The 26,692-nt window shown below is 42.5% G+C and overlaps 1 protein-coding gene across 2 annotated transcripts in view; it reads right to left on the bottom strand.

The window, feature by feature from the left end:
* ZNF407 (zinc finger protein 407) overlaps positions 1–22,146 on the bottom strand; it is a 418,739-nt gene extending 396,593 nt beyond the window's left edge. For both annotated transcript variants that reach the window (XM_082640310.1, XM_082640311.1), the window contains exon 1: positions 22,076–22,146. The gene's annotated coding sequence lies outside the window, so the exon portion shown is untranslated. The remainder of the gene's footprint in view (positions 1–22,075) is intronic.
* Positions 22,147–26,692: the final 4,546 nt, after the last annotated feature.

Genomic DNA, 26,692 nt, shown 5'->3' with positions numbered 1-26,692 from the left:
ATGGATGAACTTTGGAAACATTATGCTAAGTGAAGGAAGCCAGTTACAAAAGACCACGTACTATATGATTCCTTTTATAAGAAATACCCAGAATAGGCAAATCTATAGAGACAGAAAGTACAATAGTGGTTCCTTAGGGCTGGGCGGGAGCACAGGACAGGGGATGGGAGTCAGTGGGGTAGTGGTAGTAGATAATATCTAAAAGGTGATGAAGACGTTCTAAAATTTACTGTGGTGATGGTTGCACATGTCTGTGAGTATACTTAAATCCATTAAATCATAGTATGAATGGGTGAATTGTATGGTATGTGAATATCCCAATAAAGTTGCTTAAAAATATATAAATTATCATATGTAATTTACATATAAAAATATCTTGTATTTATTATAATATATTGAAATATAGTAACATATTGTATCACTCTTGTAAAAGAGTGAAAAAGATAAATGTATATAGTTTTATTATACTTACAAGATGTACAACATCAGATCACCATTTCTTCAGAATGTGTTCCAGAAAATATAAATTATATAAAAGGTCAATAGGTGTTTTGAGGGGAAAAAATATGCCTGGTCAAATAAGTGTAAAAAACTCTGGTTTAAACAAGTATCTTTATCACAGAATTTCTCAGTACATAAGTGTTTCCCAAACTAATTTCATTACAGAGCCTTTTGTTTATAAAGAATCAAGAGGCCAGTGTTCCAAAGGACCTTTTAGAAAATGCTATTTTAGATAAAGCATTGGGTTTGCTATTCAACATTCGTAATGCAACAGTAAAAGGAGGAAAGAAAGTAAGAAAGAATGAATCATGTGTCTATTCCAAAATCTTCACTTAGAGCCTTCTGTATGCCAAGTACTTTTGGTTGTACTAGATAATGGAATTAAAGCAAAGAAAAAACACAAAATCTCTGCCTTACATTTTAAGGGGTGAGACTTTTTTTTTTTAATAGATACATTGTCCAGTCCAGGACATCGGCTTCTGGTCAAGAGTCACAGGGACTGGATTTACTCTCATGCACCAAACAAAAAAGAAAAAAACAGAATCTATAAAACAACAGCACAAGACACTGGAGATCGGGCACCAAAAGATAGTGATCCTGAGAGATGAGAAACAAACCAGGTGAGCACCAGCTTACTGCCTGAAGAACGGACGCAGGCCACAGACAGAGCCCAGGGACCTCCCAGCAGAGAGGAGGGCAGCTAGAGCTTGTGGGGCAGAGTAAAGGAGAGGAGAGACGGCAGAAAGAGAAGCCCAGAGAGCTGCGGAGGCTCCCTCAGGACTGTCCCTCTCAAGACAGAGAACACTGCCTTCTCCCCCCAAAACTCTCTCAAGCCCTTCACGCTCAGTCCCTGTAACCCACTGCCCTCCCCGCTCCCGCACACGGAGGCAACCGCTGCTCAGAATTCTTCCACAATAGATTAGTTTTGCCTGTTCCAGAAGTTCATATAAATGACATCAGACAATATATACACTTTTGGCGGGAAGGAGGGTCTAGCTTCTTCTGCTCAGCACAATGTTTGTGTTGCATGGGTCAGCAATGTGCTCCACTTCAGTGCTGAGCACTATTCCACCGCACAGATTTACAATTCTGTTGATGGACAGTGAGATACTTCCCTTTTTAGCTATTATGATAAAGCTGCTATAAATATTCTTGTACAAGTCTTTCATGAACATAGATTTTCATTTCTTTTATGTAAACACCTAGGGGTGGCCTTGCTGGGCTAGAGGGCAGATGTGTGTGCTTAACTGTATGAGAAATTGCCTGACTGATGTTCAAAGTGGCTGTACTGTTTTATACGGCCACCAGCAGTGTCAAGAACTGTGATTGATAAACTTCCTCACCAACATTTGACACTGTCAGCCTTTTCAATTTTAGTCTCTCTAGTGGGCGTGTGTGAAGTTGCTCTGCATTTCCCCGGTAACTAGCGACGGTGCTGAATGATGTTACATGCTTCGCAAAGCCCTTGTCAGCCTTTGGCCCGTTTCTTACATCACTTGTCTGTTTTATTATTGAGCCTGTGTGTTCTGGATATAAATCCTTTGTCAGATACATGTTTGACAAATATTTTCTCCCTTTCCATTTTATAAATGTTGTCTTTTGATATGACAAATATTTTCTCCCTTTCCATTCTATAAATGTTGTCTTTTGATAAGCCGAAGTTTTAAATTTTGATGAAATCAATTTTTTGGTTTGGTTATTTGTGTGTCTAGCTTGCTTTCTGTCTCCCGAGCTAGAACGTAAGGGCCTGGTTTATTTTATCCACTTACATGTCCCAAGAGCCTAGAACAATTCCAAGCACACAACAGGTACTGGAACGAACCAATATCTCACTGTGACATAAGGAATGTCTCCTAACTACGTATTTATTGATGACATGAGAAGTGTCTGCGATCCACTTTAAACTGGTCCAGGAAAGGAGCCTAGCGAAGGCTAGGTACCGACAGTGCTGAAAGCGCAGTGACAGTTACATGGGGATTCAGTACGCGCCATTCAATCAATTTTCCATGTGCTTGCAGACATGTATGTTTGGAAACGTCCATAACAGGAGTTAGTTTTAAAAACCTTGTAACGCTTAATCTAAAACGGTGAGAATTTCTTTCAGTAACGAGTCCTTTCATCTCCTCCTCTTCCCACACCGCTGTGGCCCACGGCTACACCACCTCCGCTACGGACACTAGCCGGTGCACATGCACAGAACACACAAACACCAACCCACGGAAGACCCACACACGTGCACCTATTCAGACTCAACGCTCTATAGATGGCACATGACTCATACATTTTCGGAGACAAAAGAATGACTACATTAATATGCAGAAGCAAAATAATGAGGCTCTTCATTATCTTCGATATAATGGCTCCAAAAATTCTAAAACAAAAGGAGAAAATGTTTCTACATCTGTTATTTCCCAATTGACTTTTGAAATTAATGAAATAACTCAACATCTCATTATACCAAGAAAGAACAACAAACATTCAATAAATATCTATATTGAGTTGCCTAGAAAATGAAAGGAACTATAATGATACAAACACATCCTTTGCCCTCAGCAGGCTCATATTCTATTAGGAGCCATGTGACATATATGGAAAGGAACTCTAATACAAGGCCACATATGATCACGTGTGTGATATAAACTAAGAACTACAGCAGTATAAATGAGCAAGGGACCATACTGCCAAGTAGACTATTTGGCTAAAAGAGCAGAAATATCATTTGAGCTAAACCCCAGGACACTAAAACTGTTTTTTTCTTTTGTTGAGGGGGCAGGTAGGAACAGTTAAACATTTCAAGTAGAAAAAAGGGATTAGCAAAGCCGCAAAGCACACCCAATGAGCATGTAAGACTGTCAGCAGTGCAGACAGCTACAGCCCTGGCTTTCTACTGCAGGGCAACTTAAAACCCAGGCAGATGACCAACACCACATCATAGGAGGCTCCGAATTAAGAACTGGGACTTATTCAGTAGTGTCAGTGGGGGGTCACCAAAACACAGCACTGCTTCAGGAAGATTCATTTTTCAGTATGAAGGAAACTGGGAAAGTTCAAGGACTCTTTTCTGGAGGCAGGTTTAATTCATTCACTCAACATTTATGGAAAGCCTACCATGTACCAGAAAGCACCTTTAATTCTGTGAACAAAGCAAAACAACAGAACAGGCACGGGACTCACTGTCAGCACTCAAAGTAAGTAAGGCAGAATCCCTGTTCTTTCTGAAAGTCCTGGTACTTGTACCCATTGGAGAAGCCAGTGAGTCTCTGATTTCTTCCCACAGCAAGGTTTCAAAATTCAGAAGACTTAGTAGGTATTTAGACTAAAATAATGAGATGTATGATTAAACCAAATCTCCTTAAAGCATACGGTTCCTACACAAATTCATCAATGACCATTCAGCACACACCCTCACTGTGCCAAAGCTTTTCAAATACGCAATTCCATTTATAGTCTTTACTCTCATCCAAATTCTCAACTAGTAGCTGGTTCCTCAACTAAAAATAAATAAATAAATAAATAAATAAGTTTCATATAGTGATCTTCAATTTTACCTATAAAAGATTATTAGCTCACCAAGAAAATGGCTCAAAAGAAAGTCCCTGCTCTAACTGAAATAGTCTCTGCTACAGTTCAAAAAGAAAAGAAGTGCAAGAAAGAAATCAAAACATGCATATACTTTTTAAGAATAATAAGAACCTAGAAAAATGGTACAGATGAACCGGTTTGCAGGGCAGAAATTGAGACACAGATGTAGAGAACAAACGTATGGACACCAACAGGGGATAGTGGTGGGGGATGGTGGTGGTGGTGGGATGAACTGGGCAGTTGGGACTGACATGTGGACACTGATGTGTATAAAGCTGATGACTAATAAGGACCTGCTGTATAAAAAAATAAATAAAATAAAATTCAAAAATTAAAAAAAAAGAACAATAATAAAACAAATCAATAGCAGCATTCTGATGACACCTGGTGGCCATTTCTCACAGGAAGTTTTTTTCAGCATTTTTAGGAAAGTATTCCAGGAACTAGTAGAGAAACATACCAGCTATTCGACCATTTCATATGCTAACCTTACTGCGGGCAGCACGGATGAAATTCTCCCCTTTCGTTCCACCTCTCGCCTGCGTGTCTCTCTTCACCCCGTTCCTCTTTCCTGCTGAGTGTATGTAAGCGAGGCTGAGCTCTCTCACACACGCAGGGACAGGCTCACCAGGAGTAGGACAAGGCCACCCACACAGGAGACCAGCTCTCCCCGCCTGCACCCCAGGCCAGCTCGTCCTCATCCCTCCTGGACTGACCCAAATTCCTGATGCAAACGCTGTGAAGTTGGCATGCGTTGGCACCAGGCCAAGAGTAAAATCACAGCAGGGGACACGTGTGTGGCAGGGCAGGTGTGCACACACAGGCATATACAGAAACTCCCGATGGTCTTCGCCCTTTCCCTTTGGGCCTGGGAGGTCAAGGTAGGGCAGGTAAAACGCCCTACGAGCCTTTTATGATGTGCAGTGGCGACAGCTGAGACGAGAATAAAGGGGAATTAGTGGACTACTCAGACCTCTTTCTTAACCTACCATTTCAACTGGACTTTTTATTGAAAATACGTCTCTTACCATTATACTATCACTAACTTAATACAGTTCCACCACACCCCTATGGAGAGGCTGCTAATGAGAAACTCTGAAGCATCAATTGTCGTTACAAACACCAAGTGCATAACATAAGGGTAATTAAAAGGGTACTTTACTTTATGTAATCCTCCTCTCACCAAACTCTCCCATCAGAAGCATCAATGCCTAACAGAGACCACAAAACAAAGCATCTGATCCTACCCCCCCGCAAAAAAAACACCTATGAAAATGCTCACAAGTCGAATAATTTCTTCCATGACAAAAGAGTATAATGTAACACCCTAAAAACCATTTACTAGATTAGACTGGAGGCAATCTACCACAAATGGATGCGTAATATCGTTGTGGTTTATCTGCAATGGGACTAGCACGTGAATCCTGGGTCCACTAAAGCCCACCTCCTCACTGTCCCGAGAACTGGCTGCAATGCTCTCCTCAGCTATGTGTGTGAACCTGTGCTTCTCCCCACCCAGGAAAATGCCTGTGGTGGTTCAAAATGAGTCCACAGAATTCTCTGGCGCTCCCGGTAAAGGGTGGGGCTCGCGCTCACCTTGGTGTGGGCTGGCCTGATGGCCTGCCTAGAAGGGACAGAAATAGCGGGAGTGAGGGTGCTCCACCATGCTTCAGGCCTTCCCCCTTCCCTTGCCGCACCCTGTCTGGGGAAGCGGGAGGGCACCCCTGCAGCCTACAAGGGGGACTCCAGGAGGTGGCGAGGGACTGAAGCTTCACTACCAAGAGCCAGAGGAACTCTGCTGACAGTGACGAGGGAGCAGCTCCTCCAGCCCCAGGCGAGCCTTCAGGCACTTCAGGTACAGCGGCCCACGAGAGACCTGGCGCACAGCCACCCAGGTGAGCCCACTCCCAAATCCCTGACTGCAGAAACTGGCTTGAAGCCCCATGTTTTGATGTAATTTGTTATATAGCACTGGACTACTAATATAATGCCCGTTCTCTCCCTTTACACCTTGTCAGGAACAGACCGGCTTAAGTTCACCCCTCCTTTATATGTAGTTTATACATAATTTCCTTTCCTATATGCTCCAACCTTTAATAAATGTGAAGTGAAGTATACTCCGAAATGCATACAGAGGGCAGAATTCCTATCAAACTTCCGTAAGATTTTAGAACTTAAGAAACTGACATTTACATTGATGCCTCTCCCACTACCAGAATCAGATCTGATACAGCTTACAGTGAAAAAGTGGTGTAATAAAATCAAGAGTTATTAAAGAGATGAGGTAGAATTTTAAATTTAGATTTGCATGGAATAAAAGAAAAGTCTTAATATTTCTGAAAGACCTGCTCATTTTGGAGGAGGCTTTTCCTTCTAATAGGCCCCCACATTCATTGATAGCAAGCGACCTGCCTCAGAGCTAACGGTAGCCATGAGTTCCTTTCCAGCTAGAGTCGGGTTGGCAGCAGCCTACAACCTAACATTCCCCAAACCTGAGGAGGCGGCCCATGCAGTAAACCCATGGACAGCCGCAGGTCATCGGGGCTGAACAGGCCGCAATCCTGGCCCCCAGACTGTGTAACTCCCACACCTTCCCCTGGCAGGAGGCATCCAAGCTCAGAAGATGTAGGGGTCTCCAGTCACAGGACCTGTACCTGGTTAAGCTTGACCTCCAAAGCATCTCACATGCCATGTCCAGCTTGATCCTAAAAAGAACCTTCCCGGGCTTCCCTGGTGGTGCAGTGGTTGAGGGTCCGCCTGCCGATGCAGGGGACACGGGTTCGTGCCTGGGTCCGGGAGGATCCTACATGCTGCGGAGCGGCTGGGCCCGTGAGCCATGGCCGCTGAGCCTGAGCATCCGGAGCCTGTGCTCCGCAATGGGAGAGGCCACAGCAGTGAGAGGCCCACGTACCGCAAAAAAAAAAAAAAAAAAAAAAAAAAAAAAAAAAACCTTCCCCAGCCAGTCCAAAGACGCACCGAAGACAAGCAGGCTAGAAGTATGTGCTCCTAAGCCCAAATGGTCAGAGTAAAGGAAAACTATCAGGTGGAGAAAAAAAATTCTCACTCAAGTCAGAATAGAATATTGTTTCTATTCCAGGGGTACCCATGGTCTATTTAAAATATCCAATTTGATTCTGTGTGCAAGTTAAAAATTAGAATATTTCTTTAGTGCCTAAGTGACAGCTAAAACAAGCACGAAAAATTCATACTAAAAGGGATCAAACCATGGTAACCATAACAGAATAAGTAGGTCATCATCCCTTCATCAAAGATTGCCACCTTTCCAACACTACTTCTGAAGATGTATTAATACTAATAAAAAACAACAAATCACAGGACAAAAATAAACTGTAAAGTTAGCTCAGCCTTCTTACCTGGCTACTTCTTTTTTTAAAATCTTCCTATACTTCACGTACTATTTTCCAAATACATTAATTGATCCTGTAATAAAGTTAATTTTATGACTATCTTATATCAACCATCTCTGACAAATGTACCTTTTGTGGTATTTAATATATCTCCTTTCAAAAAGTATTTTTAAAATCAATGTTTTGTTAGTATTTCTAATTGTTTTGATTTTTTTTAAGAAAGGAAATTCTTATTGGAATAGAAAAATAATAAAAAGAATGAAGATTCTATGAGTAAAGTAGAAAATGAAAAAAGTCAATGCCATTGAAAGCAGACACATAGGATCGTTTGTTACTTATGCCATGTGAAAAGGTTGTTTTATTATCAGTGTAGCTAATCACAATGAGACCATCTCTTACAACTAAAGACATTATAATGAATTTTCTTTACAGCTACAGAGAAATGGGATTTGCTGTTTCACATCAAATAGAACAGGCTATATAAATTCTTCTTCCTATTTATTGTAAAACATAATTTCATCTATAAAATCAGTCATGAAATATTAAAACTGAAACAACAGAATTTATATCCTTTACTTAATTTAAACAGTCTATTCACTAAAAGGGGGGGGAGGAGGTACATGTGATAGAGCCCCTGCTTTCTCATTAAGTATTTCCATTAGACCCTTTATTTTCAAGAATTTATAATGCAGCCATAAAAAAAAGCATCGCATAATAAAAGTTAGTATACTTTCCTTCAATTTTCCTTTTGTCTTTTTCAAAAGGCAAGAAAATGAAGCACAAAGCATACGAATGCTGAGGAAGGGAAGAGAACGAGGAGAAAAAAATTAAAGAAACACAATGCATTTACACTGAAAATGTTAAACACTAGTGAAAAGGAACATTAATGTACAAGTAAGGAGGCCCAACTATTCCAACAATACACTGCAGGACACATAGCAAACAGTTAACTTTTTTTTTTTTTTTTTTTTTTTGGGCGGTACGAGGGCCTCTCACTGTTGTGGCCTCTCCCGCTGCGGAGCACAGGCTTTGGACGCGCAGGCTCAGCGGAGGCTCACAGGCCCAGCCGCTCCGCAGCATGTGGGATCTTCCCGGACTGGGGCACGAACCCGTGTCCCCTGCATTGGCAGGCGGACTCCCAACCACTGCGCCACCAGGGAAGCCCATCAGTTAACTTTTCTGAGCCTCAGTTTCCTCATCTGCAAAGTGAGAGAGGACTAAGGTTTCTAAATTCCATGAGAAAATCCCTCACTGACAATTAAAAAAATGTTGAACACTCAACCAGTAGAAAAAAGAATGGATCTGTTTTGCATTCCAGCAGGAATAATACGAAGAAAAAGACTATTTCTAAAACGTAAAAATGGAGGAAAAATAACAAAAAAACAGCTAAAGACACGTTCCACACTGTTCTTGCTTAAACAGATTCCTCAGGTCCACTGAAGAGATGGATTAATACCATGGCTAATCAAAGAACGGCAAGGAAAATAGACTAAGACTACTAATTTTGGAAGAAATCTGGAAAACACTAATTCCAAATGTCGATAAGCTAACACATGATATAAAACTATCAAGCCTCAAGATTTTTGGAATATAAATTATTAGGTATCAAAGATATGAGTGTTAAGAAAGTATATTTAGAAAAGGGAAAACTTCAGTATTAAATTTTAAAAATGGATATAGTTCTAACCAAGTCCAATTATCTAATAAGGTTAATAGTTTTTATTTTCCTCTGGGTGATGAAATTATAGGTAATTTTTTCTTCTTCTTCCTGGCTTTTTCCTATACTCTTTCCTAGATATATTACTTTGGGGGGGGGGGGAACTAAGGGGGAAGCTTTAAAAAGTCTCTACACATGTAAGTAACGGAAAATGATAACTCCTCTCAAGAAGGGAAGAGCAAGCCCTCAGGCAGAAATACATTTATGATTGTGGTTCTAAGACTAAACTGAGAATCAAAATCTTACAAATAAAAGTAAATTTAAGGGGTGACTTGTAAAACTCAGAGATGTTTGGGGTCTAATTTTGGTCAAACACCCAGGGACACCAAGAAATATCCCTACGGCCATCGGACTGCCCACTAAACTCAAGAGAGGACGAGGAGGACCAGTAACAAGCACAGCTGGCACCCACATCTCGGCCTCCGACACCTCCTCACTAAACAGAAGCCAGCTCCTCAAGGAAAGGCAGATTCTAGGCCAGGGGCAGGGTCAGTACACCATTAGCCTGAAGAATCTTATCATGTCACGAAGTGGAGAGAAATGCTTTTAGAAAATGTTGGGACAAAGACACAGGAGTGAGCTTAAAGAGGCGCCTACTGACTAAATCTGGAACAACATGAGCGCCACAGTCGTTTGTGCCAGTAAACCATTAAAAGCAGGTATGAAGAAGTCCATACTGATGGCTGGGAGAGAGGGAGAGAGACAGAGAGCCTGATTTGACACACAAGTGGATGGGCTGACTGGGCAAAGGTTACAGCAGAATGCTGAGGGCCCACTGGTAAATGTGGAGGGAGTGAGGGGATAGAAAATCATACTGACAGAGACTGTATTGGGCAAGAACTATCCATGGGTGCCAATTCTAGGGGGGCAATTGTGATGTGCAAAATGTTTGAATGGCATTAAACCATCTCCCTACAAACTGCTTATCTGCTGCAAGGGAAGAAAAAAAGTCAGTAATTATACGGTGGATAACTGAGCTACTCCTTGCCAGGGGTGATCAAATTAACATCCTCAATGAAGGCGGACACGCGATGCCTGCAGATACAACACCCTGAGGAGGACAGGACGCCTGTGCATCACTGCAGCTGAGAATGCCGAACCTGCAGCTAACTAAGAGGAAACAGCACACAACACAGAGTGAGGAATGTTTTATTTGAAGACAAAAAAAAAAAAAAAAAAAAAATGTGGGAGGCCTGCATTCTTCACAAATGTCAATGTCATAAAAGAGAAAGACAGACTATGGAAATGTTCCAGAGTAAAGGAGGCTAAGGAGACATGACAACGAAACGTGCTACGTGTTCTCAGACTGGATCCTATGGTGGCAGGAAAACGTGCCACTAAGGGCATGCTAGGTCGGCTGACCAGAAGTACTGTGATGGTTAACTGTATGTGTGAGGCTAAGGCACGCACAGACAGCCAGTAAAATATTATTTCCGGGTCCATCTGTGAGGGTGTTTCCGGAAGGGATAAGCATTTGAATGGTAGACTGAATAAAAAATATCCGCCCTCACCAGTGTGAGTTGGCAACACCCAATTTGTTGAGGGCCTGAATAGAACAAGACGGTGGAGAGGTGGAGGAAGGTCAAATTTGCTGTTTTCCCTTGAGTTGGGACGTCCACTTTCTCCTGCCCTCAGACATCAGCATTCCCGGTTTTTGAGCCATCAAACTCAGACTGAATTATATCACCAGCTTTCCTGTTTCTCGAGCCTGAAGAAAGAAGAATGTGGGACTTCTAGGCCTCCATATCCACATTAGCCAACTCCTATAAAAAAATCCCCTCTTATATATATTTGTATACATCCTATTGATTCTCTAGAGAATCCTGACTGATACAGATTTTGATACTGAGAGTGGTTCTAGAGGAATAGGATTTTCCCTTGAATTGGAACTGAGGTTTCTGGAACTGGCTCTCTAATGTGATTAGTTTAAGGATGCTGATGACTATTTCCAGTAGCAAAGAGAGTACTGATAACAATCTATAGTGTGACTAGGAAAACGCTGTACCCAGAGTCCCGCTAGACATAGCTGGTCTGCTAGTTTCCAGGTGACTGCATTTACTTCTACTAGAATGTTATGGGGAGTTCCCTGGTGGTCCAGCAGTTAGGATTTGGCAGTTTCACTGCCCTGGCCCGGGTTCAATCCCTGGTTGGGGAACTGAGATCCCGCAAGCCGCTCAGCGTGGCAATCAATCAATCAATCAATCAATAAGAACGTTATGGATTAAGCACTGAAGACACTAAAATAGCATTCATCACGTGAACAGTATTTCCCAAGTATGACAGAAATACGCTACTGGCATTTAAACTAAAGTTATGTACCACGAGTAAGGACTTTTAAATAAGTGTGTAGTATTAGCATGAATATTAGGGGAAAAAACAACATACCAACCTATGACTCCACATGCATTACGTCTTATGACAAGGCTAAATTTAAAAAATAAAAAGTGAGGTAAGATACTGTGGAGTAAAATACAGCAAAAACAATGAAGGAGTAAATAAATGACTAAAGTGTGGAAAACTCTGCATTCATACCTTATTTATCTACTAATTTCTGTATAAATTCTAAGAAGTCAATAAAAATAGATAAGAATTCTCAGCTCTAAATTCGTCTGTAAATAAGAGTGTTCTGAAAATCCCTCCCTTCCCCATGGCAGGCAACCCTTCATAGCTGGCATCGCAAGTCTTCACTTATTAATTTTCACACGAGTACTGGCTACCTCAGATTATACCTTTAAGAAAACACTGCGGCCTAATAAAATGTCCTAACTCTGTAACATTATGCTTCTGCAGTCTGAGGAATAGATAAGAGAATTATATATGTGGAGAAGAAACACTGCAGAATACTAATTTTCTACATATTCATAAACTGCCTTTCCTTCAGATGTGGGTACAGTGGCTAGAATCACCCTAACAAGAAGTTCGTGCCCTAATTCCATAACTGCTATAATAAGTGGACTTGAAAATGGCTCAAACACAAGTTCCTATCTCGCTCCTGTAAACTCCCAAGGCAGGTGTTCCAGGTCTGCAGGCAGTCGGCTCCCAGCTGATTCAGAAATCCTGGCTCTTTCCAACTTGATGCTCTGACTCAGAGCTTCCTCATTCTCTGCATCCAGCTGACAGCAGACGAAAGCAAGCATGCAAGAGGCAGGGTATTTGCTTCTTAAAAGCCTTGGCTCAAAAGTGGCACCTAACCACTTCCACTCATTCCTGCGTCACTGCAAAGAAATCTGAAAAACGTCACCTAGAGTTGTGCAACCGTCCCTTGTGGAAGGGAAGAACTGAGTTAGGTGGACAGCTAGCCAGCTCTGCCACACACCAATCCAAAAATGATCACACTACGTGTCATTCTACCATTCATGAAGGCTTTTAATCTTTATAAGACTTACCAAGACCTGTTTTGAGAAATGCAGCTGCCCCTGGAAGAGCATACTAAGAGCTACCACTTCCACATTTGTAAAACAAGGGAATTATACACAATATCAGTCATTTGACAAATGTAGCTAATCATCAAAACATGAATCCCTTGGACCTACACGTGGACAGATTCCGATTCAGAAAGTCGGGGGTGGGGACAAAAGCCTGTAGTTCTAAAGAGCTCCGTTTGATTCTGATGAGCCAGATTTGGGACGCACTGGATACAAGTCCCTCCTAACCTCAAAAAAAAAAACTAATATATAGTTAACATACACTTACCAGACAGAGATGAGGTGCAGAGGAGGAGAGGGAAAAAAAGGGGGAGGGAGAAAGGTGAATCAGGAAGGAGAAAAATGCACTGCACTCAACAGGGCCATCACACCAGATTCCGAACTCATTTGCCCACATAACAACTGCATTCAGAATACAACAGAATTCTGAATGTGACTTTCAGCAAACACTGTCTCAGTCTACCACCCTGAAACCCTAGGGCTTTAAACACTACCCCTGCAGGAAACCAGATTATGGACCCTGAAGATTCTCAATGAAAATCATTTGATCTCATTTTCTGAAAGACTATAATTTCTACTACCACTCTCTGAATGATCTAAGTTTTCTAGGCTATTTTTAAACGTACATTACACCTTAGTTTAAATTCTAACAGTTTTATAATTTTATGCACTCGTATAACTGTGATTCCCCATTCTTTAATAACTGATCCAATAATTATATATCAAATTTTGATCCCTAATTCACAATAATTCACAAATGAATTGTACCCTTGGAAAGAAGTGGTTTGTTGCTTGTTCTAGGTTTAAAACACAAAGTTTCCATTATATTTAGTAACTGACGAGCAAGCTAGGCTTTGGTTACATTGGATGATGTAACCTGGTACTACTCCAACTGTGTTAAGCAATGTCTTTTCCCAAGGAGCCGTCTTATTACCTTACTTTTTATTTAAAACTATTTTGTTTTTTAATAAAAAGTAAAAAGTACAGCATATAAGAGAAAACAAACGTATGAACATCAAACACACTGAAAAACACAAAGACTGAGATTATCTAGCTTTAGCCAAATACAGCTGAAACTAGAAGAGCTGAGGTACCTAAACCCCATTTGAAGAAGCCTACTTTCTACATTCGCCCACCAGGGATCCGCGACAAGCACTATGTGTCTGAAATGCAGACATCCTGCTATGGAAGGACTCTCACGGGCTGCCAACTTCTTAGTGAGGGGCTGGCTCTGTTAGAAAGTATGCCATATTACATAATTACAAATGCTTGACAGTTCTGCTTTAGACAAATTTAGCACTCCGAATATCAAACAAAAATAGTACAACTATTTGGTTCCATAGGACGTGTAACTTGACTTAGGGCTTCTATAACCGTCTTTTTATGTTTCCTATACTTGCTCATTTCAAGGAACGGCTGTCATACTACGATGGCTTAAAAAGGTTTACGGCATAAGTAACGTTTATTTAAAAATAGTCCTCATAACATAGGATACATGTGATACTCCAAAAAATTTTATCAAAGGTTAGGAAAAAAAAAATAGGCAAAGGTGGACTTCCCAAAAGTGCCCTTTTTAGCCACCTAAGCATAGAAGTATGATTTCCTAAGTCCTATGGCATGATACTACCACTTCCTAATGAACCGGAAGATGCAATCCTTAGAACTAACAACAAAATACAATTACTTTTTCTGCTTTCCAGACTTGCCATTTACTAGAATAATAAAGTCATGTACACTGGTTTAAAAACAAACCTAGCAAAATCAAGTAACTTGGAAAATGGGGGTGAATACACCCTTCACCAGTCCTGCTCTCTACTCCCATTTCTACTTTGACGTGGCCTTTTTTTCTGTAACTCACAACACTCTGGGACACAACTCTGCTTTGTCTACGACTGTCTTCCTCCAACCTTCTCTAACAGAGGCAGAGACTTCCTCCACCTCCTCCCCGTGTGCCCACAGGACCTCCCCGCCTCTGTGACACGGGGCGGTAGTGATCTTGACCACCCCCCCACCCCAGGTTCACTGGGTGGCTCAATCCTCAGCTAATGAGTGTAAACTCAGCACAGAGTGTGCCTGCACAGTGAGCGCTCAGCAAGTGTTAACACTCCTTACCCTCGAAACCAGCCTTCTCCCTGACATCTCTACTCCGGAGAGTACTGTTACATAACAGTCCAACAAGAATGTATCTTGACCACGTCACCCCCATCATTAGTTTTTTCATACAAACTCGATAGTCCCTGTGTAGACGGACACTGCAAAAAGGAAAGTTTGTTTTTAAAATATTGGGTAGATATAAAAATAATTTTAATGTGTACAAAGATATCAAGCATAATATAACAAAAATCTGAGTACAGACCACAGTTTAAGGAAATTAAATCCTTGTCTTTGAAGTCCCTCTTGGTGTGCCTATCACCTTCCCTCTTGTTACAGAGCTACCCATTAACTTGTATTTTGTTTATAATTTACCTATTTTCTTTACTACTTTGCCATACCTGTATTCCTAACAATACGCAATTGTTTTGCATGTTTCTAAACTTAAAAAAGAAAAAGGGAAAAATACTAGATGCATTCTTCTGCAAGTAGCTTTTTTTCCCTCAAGTTAATGTTCCTGATACTAATCCTTGGTGATGCATGTGACTGAAGTCCATTGGGTTTCACAACTGCACAGTACTTCACTACAGGAATATAGTACAATTTATTCATTCTCCTGTGATAGGCGTGGCTTCCAAGGTTTATCTTTTACAAACAGCGCAAGGATGAGCATTCCTGTACATGTCTCCAGTCATTCATGGACCCGAGTTTCTCTGGGGCAGTGGTTTGCCCATTGTAGCATGCATCAAATCACCTGGAGGGCTTGCTAAAACAGAAAGCTGGCCCATCCCCAAAGTTTCTGATTCAGTAGGTCTAGGGTGGGTCCCCAAAATGTGCGTTTCTAACAACTTCCCAGGAGATGATGGGAACACAACACAGAAGCAACACTCTAGGATAAAGACATAGGAGTGGAATTACTGGGTCAAAGGGTACACGCCTCTTTAACCTTACTAGTTAATTCCAAAGTTATTGTACCAATTTACACTCCCTCTTAGCATTCACTAGAATGCTTCCTACCTTCCTGAAAAGCAGATATTGTCAGATTTTTACACTGTTGCCAAATTAGCGTGTATGAAACTATATACCATGCTGGTCCTGATTTGCAGTTCTCTAATTACTGATGAAGTTAGCATCTCTGCATTCACGTTTCCTCTTCTGTGAAATGCCTATTCAGGTCCTTTGCCCATTTGTCTATTGTTCTTATAGATTTGCAGTTGTTCACCTTTCTGGACACTAAACTTTTATCAGTAATATGTACTAAAAGATCTATTCTCACTTGTGACTTGTCTGTTCACTTTCTTGATGGTTTCTTTTAATAAACTAAAGTTGTCACTATCAAGGTTGTCAAACACATCAATCCTTTCCTTTATGGTTTGCACCTTCTATAATTTAAGAACCTTTTCCCTCTAACAGAGTAATACAGCTATTGCCCTACATTGTCTTCTAAAAGTTTCATAGTTTTGCCTTCTATATATAAGCCTTTAATTGACCTGTAGTTGATTTTGGTGAATAATGTGAATTAGAACTGTATCCCGCTGCTAAGAAGTTTCCTGTTTGGTAAGGGCCACAGAAACAGCCAACAATAACTATACACAATAAATGCCCCAAGTGAAATATTGGTTAGATGTTAATCACTGTTTTGTTGAGGTTTATTCTGCTCTCTCATTGAGGAAAACAAAAAACTGGAAATTTTCAACATGAAAACTTGGAAAGTTTTAGCAAATTAGTCAGAATATCATCTCCACTCACCACACTCCAAGAAGCATCTTTAAAAATACTAAAAAAATGTTGGATTATTCTTAAAAAAAAAAAAAAGCATTGGGGAAAATGTGGGAAAATGTGCATTCTCAATAGTACTGGTTAGGATATAAATCTGTACAACCTTTCAAGAGGGTAACTTTACAATTTATATATCAGAAACCTTAAAATGTGTATCTTCTTTGAGCTATCAGTGACTCTTTACAGAATTTACCTTAAAGAAATAACCAGACAAAATATGTGTTTAAGGATATGCACCAAGGAACTCTTTGCACTAGAAAAAACTGGAACAACCTAGTATCCAGCAATGAGGTACCGGTTAAAGATGAAGCTGCTGTGGCACATCCACAGACTGGAATACTGTGCAGATTACAGAGCTGTACTGACAGGGGGAAATGGTCACAGTATTCCGGTAGCTTATAAAAACACTTAACAAGATGCACATACAACATTCATTTACTCATAAATATTTACTGAGTGCCTCTATGCGCTAGGTACCAAGCAAGTTACTGAGTAAACAGAACGAGGGGTCTGTCCCCTGCCTCCAAGGAGCTTACAGGCACTGCGGGGAGACAGACCAGGTTTGTATCTTCCAATGACTCCGGCTGGGGTATTAAAGGCACACGCATTTCAGAAACAGAGATAATTTATATGTGTAATATAGCCAGCAACTCCATTAGCAAGGAAAACACGTGCCCCAGCTCCATGGGCTAGCAAGTGGGTAACCAGCGGGATACCAGGAGCAACTGCCTGGTGATGAACTGAAATGCATCCATCTTCTAAATGCTCCAGGGAAAATTCTTAAGAAATGAGGCACAATTATGGAAAGTCGTGCACTGGAAGACACATGTGAGACAGGTCACAGAACCAAAGCAAAACAATTCGGACAAACAGCTTCCACTGTTGCCAATTCAAGACGAATACTGCCCGAGATCAAGTACAAGTTCTTGAGCTGTTCTTCCAGCAGTGAAACCTCTACCCTTTCCAGCTATGTTTGAGTCTAACAAATAGTACTGAAGACTCCCAAGATAAGAAGTATTCCCCAGTTAGGGTCAGGTTCAAAGGATTCTGACATTAGATGTTCACTTATTTTAAACTTTTGCACCAAAATCAGGCAAATCAGGAGGGCCATTAATTACAAAGAGAAAATGTTTAATCTTAGAGCACAGAAAGATGTCAGACATCACCTCAACCGAGAGGTCAAAGTTAACATTCACCACTGATAAAATATATCTACATCACGTGCATTCCAATACGATGCACTGAGGGCGAACTTCACCGCTGTGGTATTCTTGCCAAAAACACCTAACCCTCAATTTAATCCTGAAACATGACACAAATTCAAACCCACTAACATTCTACAAAACAACTGACCAGTACTCCTCGGAAGTATCAAGGTCATGGAATATAAACCTAAAAGGAACTGTCACAGATTGAAAGAGACTATAGAGGCATGATAACTAAATGCAATGTGGGATACTGGATTGGATGCTGAACCAGAAAAAGGACATCAGTGGTGAAACTCAAATCAAGTCTTTAGATTAACTGTATCAACTGCCCGGTTTTGGTAACTGCACTACGGTTACATAATGTGTTAACAAAGAGACCTAGTTAGAAGATATATAGAACTCTCTGGACTATTTTTGAAATTCTTTTGTAATTCCAAAATTATTTCAAAGTAAAAAGTTTTTTAAAAATCATTTAAGATGCAAGATAAAAAGGTATGGGGATCGTTCATTCACTCTAACATAAAAATATGCTAGCTACCTCCTCCAATAACTATGCTTAAAAAAAATTCTAATAATTGCAACTAAGGCGTAAACTGGAATAAATGGCAATTATTCAATAAAAGCCCAAGACTGGGATCATCTAGAGAGCAGAGTAACCTTCCAGGTAAATGCCCTACCTTACTTTCCCCCTTACTCTTTTTTAATTTAATTCAACTTACATTTCTTCAGTATCTACTACAGGCATGTAATCTGTGCTTGGGCCCGATAAGATTTTGATAGGTAAGAAAAGAACATTTTAGTACACAAAACAACACAGAAAAGCATAGAAAAACAAAGCTGGAAGTAACTTTTTACTCCCATACAACCTAGCAATCAACCTGGACACCCTTTTTAGTGTGAATGTTGGTAAGATTCGGGGCTCTCACAGCTCATGTGTAGCCCCTTCAATAGTAAGTGGCTCTGACCACTAGAATTGTCTCCAAAAATTACCCTTGAATATGCCAAAATGACTCTGAGAAATACTCCATTTCCAGACCTTTTTTATTTTTCACCTAATCGTATGTTGTTTATGCATTACTGTTTGTGATACAAAATTTAAAAACTTGATTCTCTGAATACCAGGGAAAAGGTCAGGCGGATAAAACCTGCAGAGGTTTACTCACTCTCCTCTGAGAGATCAAAGGCAACATCACGTGAGGCCAGGGCTCCCGACGTGTGGCCTCAGAGCCAGCAGCTTCAACATCACCCAGGCACCTGTCAGGAGTGCAAAACCCCAGTCCCAGCGCAGACCTGCCAAACCAGAGCCCCTGGGTGATGCCCAGCATCTGTGTTTTCACAAGCCCCCCAGGTGACTCTGATGCACCTTAAATTTGAGAACTACTGATGCTTCAAAGAGCAGAAAGACTAGCCTATAAATCAGGGAGCCTGATTCTAATCCTGTTCTGCCACTAGTTTCTGAGACATGTTTGTCACTTAGCTTCTGGGGGGCTCTCAGCCCTCTCATCAGACAATGAGAGAATGAAAATAGATCACTGCCACAGTCCTTATGCCCTCTAAAATGGGACAACTCTATGAGGCCTAAAAGTGAAAAGAGAACCACAGCATTTCACATATTTCTTTCGTCAAAATGAAACAATTAAAATTTCTCCCTTTCATCAACTGGTCTCTGAATCATATTTCTTATTATTTTAAATAAAACAGCGTTAACTTTGCTTTAGTGAAAGCCATATAAACTCTAATTTTGCAGCTTCCTATTTAGTTCTGTATCAAGTCTATTTTGGAGGAATTCCACATAATAACAAAACTTCCAAGAAACCTACGCTACAGACTGAATTATAATTCCCGCCCCCAGCCCCCAGCCCAAATTCGTATGGTGAAGCCCTACTCCCCAGTGTGACAGTGTTTAGAGACAGGGCCTCTGGAAGGTAGGTTTACCTGAGGTCATGAGGGTGAGGCCCCCAAGATGGGATCAGTGTCCTTGCAAAAGGAAGAGAGACCAGAGTTCTCTCGCTCTCTGCCACGTGACAACAGAGCAAGAAGGTGGCTATCCACAAGCCAGGAAGATTCCCTCAGCAGGAATCAGCAGCTTGATCCTGGACTTCTCAACCTCCAGAACTGTGATAAATAAACGTTTGTTGTTTCAGCTACCCAGGCTATGGTATTTTGTTATAGCAGCAAGAGCTAAGACACTCAAATGTCCCCTCTGGTGTAGGGATCTAACACGCCAAGTTACAGTGCAGAATTGTGCTCCATGACCTCTCATAATGACTGTGATCGAACCACAGGAAGTATTTACAAGCAAGAAAATCAAAGAATTTTAAAATGTATAGATCTAGATATTTCCATTACTACACAGCTTTCATTTATCCTCCTGCTCATGGATTTATAAACTGGGATGCTTCTCGCAACCTGTGATACCTGTGAAACAAATCTCTTCTTAGAGGGGCTGTGAGAGAGGGAGGTGAATCAATACAAGAGTCTGTTTTATAAAAGAGAGTTATCCTCTAATAAAAGAAACCTAGTTAGAATGAATGTTGGGGAAAATGTCCCATCCATCAAGTGAATACCCATTAACCCTTAAGATCTCCACTCAAATATATCCTGCAAGCTCTCACCACTCCTACCCCAGCAGTGATCATTTCCTCTGTGCTCCCGTATCTCCATTTCAGCACTTGGCGAAAGGTATTACATTTGTTTCTGTATCTGTCTCCTCCAACGGACCTTGAAGTCATCTAGGGCAATATGTTACTCTCTCCTGCACTGAAATGCTGTCTGGCATGAGGCAGGAACCAGTGATTATTAAGCGGAGCCACTTTGCTTGGTTAAGCACCAGTGGAACTCTGTCCTATCTTGCGGCTTTCGCGTAAAGCTGACATTATTCCAAAGTAACGGGTTTTTTTTTTTACAGGCGCCAATAGCAACTGCGCTATCAGCGGTCACCACAACCGTCCTCCACATCGTGCTACAAGACAGTAGCTACTACAGAGCCTTGCCTTAGCGGGGTTTGTTTGTTTGTGTCTTCGTTGCGGCACTAGGGATCATTCGTTGCAGCATGCCGGCTTCTTAGTTGCGTCTTGTCAGCTTCTTAGTGGCAGCATGCATGCGGTATCTAGTTCCCGGACCAGGGATCGAACCCGGGGTCCCCTGCATTGGGAGCGCAGCGTCTTACCCACTGGACCACCAGGAAGTCCCCGCCTTAGTGTTTTCCAGACGTGACACTAGGAGTTAGTAATTTCACATGTAGCAAACTTGAAGAATGAATAACAAACATTTGAGATTTGAATCCGGACGTTAACTTTGGTCAAGTTATTTAATCTGGGTCTCAGTTGGTGGAAAGGGGTTAATTCCTGCTCTACAAACTGCTGTGCTAAATAAAGTATAGAGCGTATCTATCAAATGAGCTAGCTCTCCTAATGATGTTCTAGTCAATAGATAATCAGCGTCCTTCCCTGTACGGTGTTCCAGCGGGACTAACACCTCACCGCAGAACAGGTGCACACTGTAATTAGTTCCACGGGCACGAGCTGTAACGTTATACCTCAGTCACCATTCGGGCTATGGTTACCTATAAAATAAAGAAATCCTACTCGTGTGTCCCTGGATGCCAACCCTGCCAAGATATCCCACTCCAGAATTCCCCCTTGAAAATAAACAAGCTATTCCCACCTCGACGCAGCCGACAGGGGTCAGCCCCTCCTGCCACCCGCCTCCACCAGACTGGTCCCCAGAGAGCGGACAAGAACACACAGGACGTGCCCGCTAGATGGGAAGAGGGGTACCCGCTGCTGCAAAAAGTGGTGTGCGGCAACCTGGGGTCTCCGTCCAGGGCGGAGCGGCTGAACCCGAGCGGCCAGGACCCTCCCTTCCAATCGTGCCGCTCTCGGGCACCAGCGCTCCAGACCGCTGCCCACCCGGCGTCCTAAACGGAAGCCGACGCTGGTGGCAGCGGCGCGGCTCCGGGAGACCGGGAGGGGGCGGGCAGCCGGAGGAAACCGACACGCGGCAGCTCGGCGTGTGCGTTTCACTCGGGGGAAGCCTGGCTGTGAGAAGCGCCCGACCGCGGGCAGGGGCGCGCGGGATTGCCGCCTCCGCCCTGACAGCCGGGCCCGTGTGAGTCGGGCCGCGGGGCGAGCAGCGGCTGGCGGCGCGGAGCCCGGGCAGCCGCGAGGCCGCGCGGGCGGCGGGCGTGTGTCGGGTGAGTCTGGGCGGCGTCGGGAGAGACCGGCGAGCGGGGAGGGGCGGAGGCGGGGGGAAGGGGGGAGGAGGAAGAGCGAAGGGCCCTGGCGGGGCTCCCGGCGCCCAACCGCCCGGGCCTGGGCCCTCAAGCCACCGCCCCCAGGCCCCGCGCTGACGCTGGACGGTCCCCGCCTCCAAACCCCCCGCCCCGGCCAGAGAATAACTTACCTGTTTGCCGACGGAATCGCTCCTGCTCGCCCCTCTGACTGACTCCTCCGGCTCACCGTCTTCCCTCTGGGAGGAAGAGGAGGGACTTCCTGTGTCTCCGCTGAGCGACTTCCGGCAGCCCTCAGGAAGACTCCTTCGTGGACTGCGCGCCGGACACCATGACCAAAAACCAGGATCCTGGAACTGGATTAGTAAAACCCACATCAAGTTCCCTTCTTCTGTCCCGACTGGCCGGGGCACCTATGTGCCTCTTGTTTTTTTTTTTGGTCTGTCAGCTCTCGCCGGAAGTTGCTAGGAGATGGAACCGGAAGTCCCGCCCCTCCCCAAGAGAGGAAAACGGAAAGCCGAAGAAGTCAATCTAAAGAAGGGGAGACGCGTTCCGGCTGGAAGGGTGGCGGTGTCTGAGCCGGAGGGCCAAGTGGGGTTTGCGGAGAGTCCCCAAGCGGATTCCTCTGGACAGTCCGCCCCTTCCTTCCCACGCCTCCTCACCCCACCCCGTCCCCCGCCCGCCCGCCGTAGAGAACCCCGAGGGCGACGCGGGGCGAGCGGTCGCTGCCCTGGGCCTTCCGGGGTCCGAACGGTGCCCGGCGCTTCTAGGCGCCCGTCTACGGGGACAGGGTTTCTCTGCTGGGCTAGGCGCGTGCGCAACCCCAGATGTTGAGGACAATCTGTCGGTGGACTCCAAGAAAGGATCCTCGGAGTCACGGGCCGCAGGGAGCCACGAGCCGAGTTCCGATACTACAGGGGAGGCAGAGCAGCCGAGTGTGGTGGTCGGCCAGTTTGGCCATACAAGCCGAGAACGCGCTAGGTGTTTAAAAAGCCCCCGCCGGGCCGTTTTCATAACGGTAGCGACGCAGCGCAAGAATCGATAGGAAGAAAGTAAGGCACGACCGAAGCGTGGCCGTCCCTGCCGCCGCCTGCCCCTCTTGCCGGAGCATCCGCGGACCTGAAGCTTACAGCCCTTCCCCGGAAACTCGAGATCCAGGAAGGAAGACCGCGGCTTGCAAAGTGCTCTGACGGACACCTATATAGAGATGAGCGCCGACATCCCACTTGCGATCAGCTTGAGACACCGCTTGCTCAGCAGTTTTGACTTTATCTTGTAGGTATAGGGAAAGCTCTTGAATAATTGGATTTGTATAATTTTAGGTAAACGGAGTTTTTAAAGGATGGCCCTATAATAATGATGGTAGGCTTTCTAAACCAGACCCATCTCTCAGTCCCAGCTCAACGCTATTTAAGTGAGAATATTCAGGTGATAATCACGTTTTAAATACTGGTTTACAGAGTACTTTTCATAGACATTATCTGGTCGAATTTTTCCTGTAATCCACATGAATTCTCATGTCCGTCCTCCAGAACAGGAAGTTGTAATTTAGAAGAGTCAAATAACTGTTCCAAGATCACACAGCTAGTAAAGGTGGAACTCACTTTTCAAACTCCAGAGTCAGCCTTTTCCAGTCCACCTTGCATCTTTTAATGAATAGCTAGTTCAAGAGTGTTAGTCTTGGATGAGAAGGTGATGAATTTCTCAACACTTAAGACTAGCACCGTTTTCCACGTTGAAGAGGCATTGTGTTGATTTGTAGGAGATTGATCGTGCTACCTTTCTTACCCTGGGAACTGAGATAACATTTCATCTTCTTTCTTTGAGCAGCGAGTTTATTTTTCTTCTGAGTTTATTTTTCAGTTCCCCATCCAGTATTTTACTGAGACAGGACCTTTGCATCATACAGTGACCTTAAGGAAGTCAACCTGACTTCCTCGTGTATAAAGTTAGTCATTTAGGGTAAAGTTCCCATCTTTTGTCATTCTGTTAATAGAAGAGTTTCTAAAATTTCTAATCCACAGTAATAGTGTCTAATACTGTTACTCTCATTAAAACATTTAAAAGACTGTGTTCCATTAGATAATACAGCAGTGATAGCTGTGGTTTATTAAGCACCTACTACGTGTTATGCAACGCTCAAGAGAATCCAAGAGTATAGGAAAAATGTTTTTCTGTGTCTTACTAGGAAAATTTATATATAATATATATGCATATCCTTTATATATATTATATATATATGTATAGATATATAATAAAGCTCCTTTGGAGCTTCTTTAAGACACGTTTGCCAAGGATGATGTCTTTCCATTACTTCTGGCCTCCATTTTTTCCTGATGAGCAGAGGTCATTCAGATGCTTTTCTCCCTCTTATGTTTCCCTATATGTAATTTGTCATTTTTCTCAGGCTACTTGCAAAATTTTCTCTGTATTTTTGGCTTTCAGCAATCTGTGATGTGCCTAGGCATGATTTTCTTCATATTTATACTATTTGGGGTTTTCTGAACTTTGAACACTTGTAAATTTATGTATTTCACCAAGTTTGGAAAATTTGGGACCATTATTTCTCCAAATACTGTTACTTTTCACCATTCTCTCTTTTTGAATTTCAATTAAATATATATTACACCTCGATATTATACATAACTCACTGAGGCTCTGCCCTTTTTGGTTTTGGTTTCATTCTTTTTTTTTCCTCTCAGACCTTCAGATTGGATTTTTATTGATCTGTTCTCTGTGTTCCCTGATTCTTTCTTCTGTCATCTCCAATCATCTGTTAAAAGCAGCTAGTGATTTTTTTGTTCTTAATTCAGATATTGTGTCTTTTAGTTCTAAAACTTCTATTTTGTTCTGTCTTCCCATTTCTGTTTCTCTGCTGAGATTCCCTATTGGTTCATTTACTAAAGGCATATTTTCCACTGTGTCTTTGAGCAAAATTATAATAGCTGCTTTGACATATTTGTCTGCTAATTCCAGCGTATGAACCATCTTGGGGTTAATCTTCATTAATTTGCTCTTTTCTCTTGATTGTGAGTCATGTTTCCCTTTTTCCTAAATGCCCAGTAATTTTGGTTGTATCCTAGATATTTGAGTAATGTAGAGACTCTGAATTCACTTCTATTCTTCTGAAGAGGTTGGTGTTGTCGTTACTGTTTTAACAGGCGGTTGTTCTGGCTGTACTGCTACTCCTTAACTTTGTCTCTCCTGTCATGGTAGCAGCTGAAGTCACATTCAGTGCCCTCAGCCTTAGCCAGGAGGCTTTCGTCCGCCTCACACGGGCATGGCTCAGAGGTCATCCAGAGACTTAGGCAGAGCGTGCAGAAGGTGCTGCTTCCCCTCTGTGGCTGTCCTTTCCGGAACCTCTTCCCCTCACTCTGTACTGATGTAGGAGCCCTGAAGTCTGCCTTCCAGTTTTTCAAGTGGGGTTTTAAATAAAATTTAGATAGCTGCCTTTATTTGACTATAATTATTTAAAATTTGAAAGGAAGCATTGGTCATTTTTGGTGACTAACCATTCTTGATGACTTATTTACTTTAACAGTGTCATTTAAAGTTCTAATTTCCTTTAAGTTAACATTTTCTGCCACTACACTCACGTGCCTACCTACAATAACAAGGAGAGTAGGCTAGGAACACTTAACCACCCACGCTAGAATTTTAAATCTAAGTTCTCTTTGAATGCTGTTTTGGTGAATTTCAATGTGGGAGGTGAGATGATGTAAAACTTCATATTTTCTATTATAGTCAAAGGCATAATTTCTCTGACATCTTTTTTCATTCTCAATAAGGAATTACACTAGAATGATTTTTTAAATAAAATTTTTCCACGTAGTGACAATTTTTTTTTCTCTTCAATCTACCTAGTCGAAGAAACCTCAGAAGCATGTATTTACTTATCATAACTGTTAAGAAATTATAGTCATTAATCCGTTCTCTTCCACATCATGCTGGAAAGAAAAAGAACACATTGCTTCAGAAAATCTGTATTTCTGGCTTTGTATTTCATTGACTGATTGAGCCTTTGGACAGCTGAACAAAGAACACCCCCAAGCCAGCCTCGGCCTCCCAGAGCTTGCTTCCCAAAGAGGAAGGTTGTTTTGATATAGTAAAGAGGGAGATTATCTTTCTTACCAGTTAAGCGGCCTGCAATATAGAATGCAGATGTTACAGAGCTGATCAGTGGAAGAGCAGAAATGATATGTGCAGGTATTAGGCCTTGGTTTAAGTTTGCTGCTTGTCATGAACAGCAGTGGTATTACAGATAGATAATATAATTATGCTAGATCTAACCATAGGTACATTACCACTGAAACAAATATTTTATTTCATCTTACATAAGTCCGCAACTCATTATTTAACTGTTTATCTATTACATCTTCAGTTAGTATTCAAACTTGAATTGAAACAAAATTTAAAAATAATAGCTAGATGGCATTGAATACATATATCACTAGATATTTAAAATAGTATAGTATTTAAAAATCATTTGGACCTATCATAAAGTGGTATTTGTTCGGGGGCTTTTTGTGTGTGTGTGTGTGGTACGCGGGCTTCTCACTGTTGTGGCCTCTCCTGTTGCAGAGCACAGGCTCTGGATGCGCAGGCTCAGCGGCCATGGCTCACGGGCCCAGGTGTTCCGTGGCATGTGGGATCTTCCGGGACCCGGGCACGAACCCGCGTCCCCTGAATCGGCAGACGGACTCTCAACCACTGCGCCACCAGGGAAGCCTGGGGCTTGTTTTTTAAGTGACAGTAACTTATCAGTAGAAGTGAGAAGCCAAATACAACTG

This window comes from Mesoplodon mirus (assembly GCF_964341445.2).
Source record: "Mesoplodon mirus genome assembly, chromosome: 13".
NCBI lineage: Eukaryota > Metazoa > Chordata > Mammalia > Artiodactyla > Ziphiidae > Mesoplodon > Mesoplodon mirus.
Note: the sequence above shows the minus strand (reverse complement) of the source record. Positions and strands in the feature narration are given on the sequence as shown.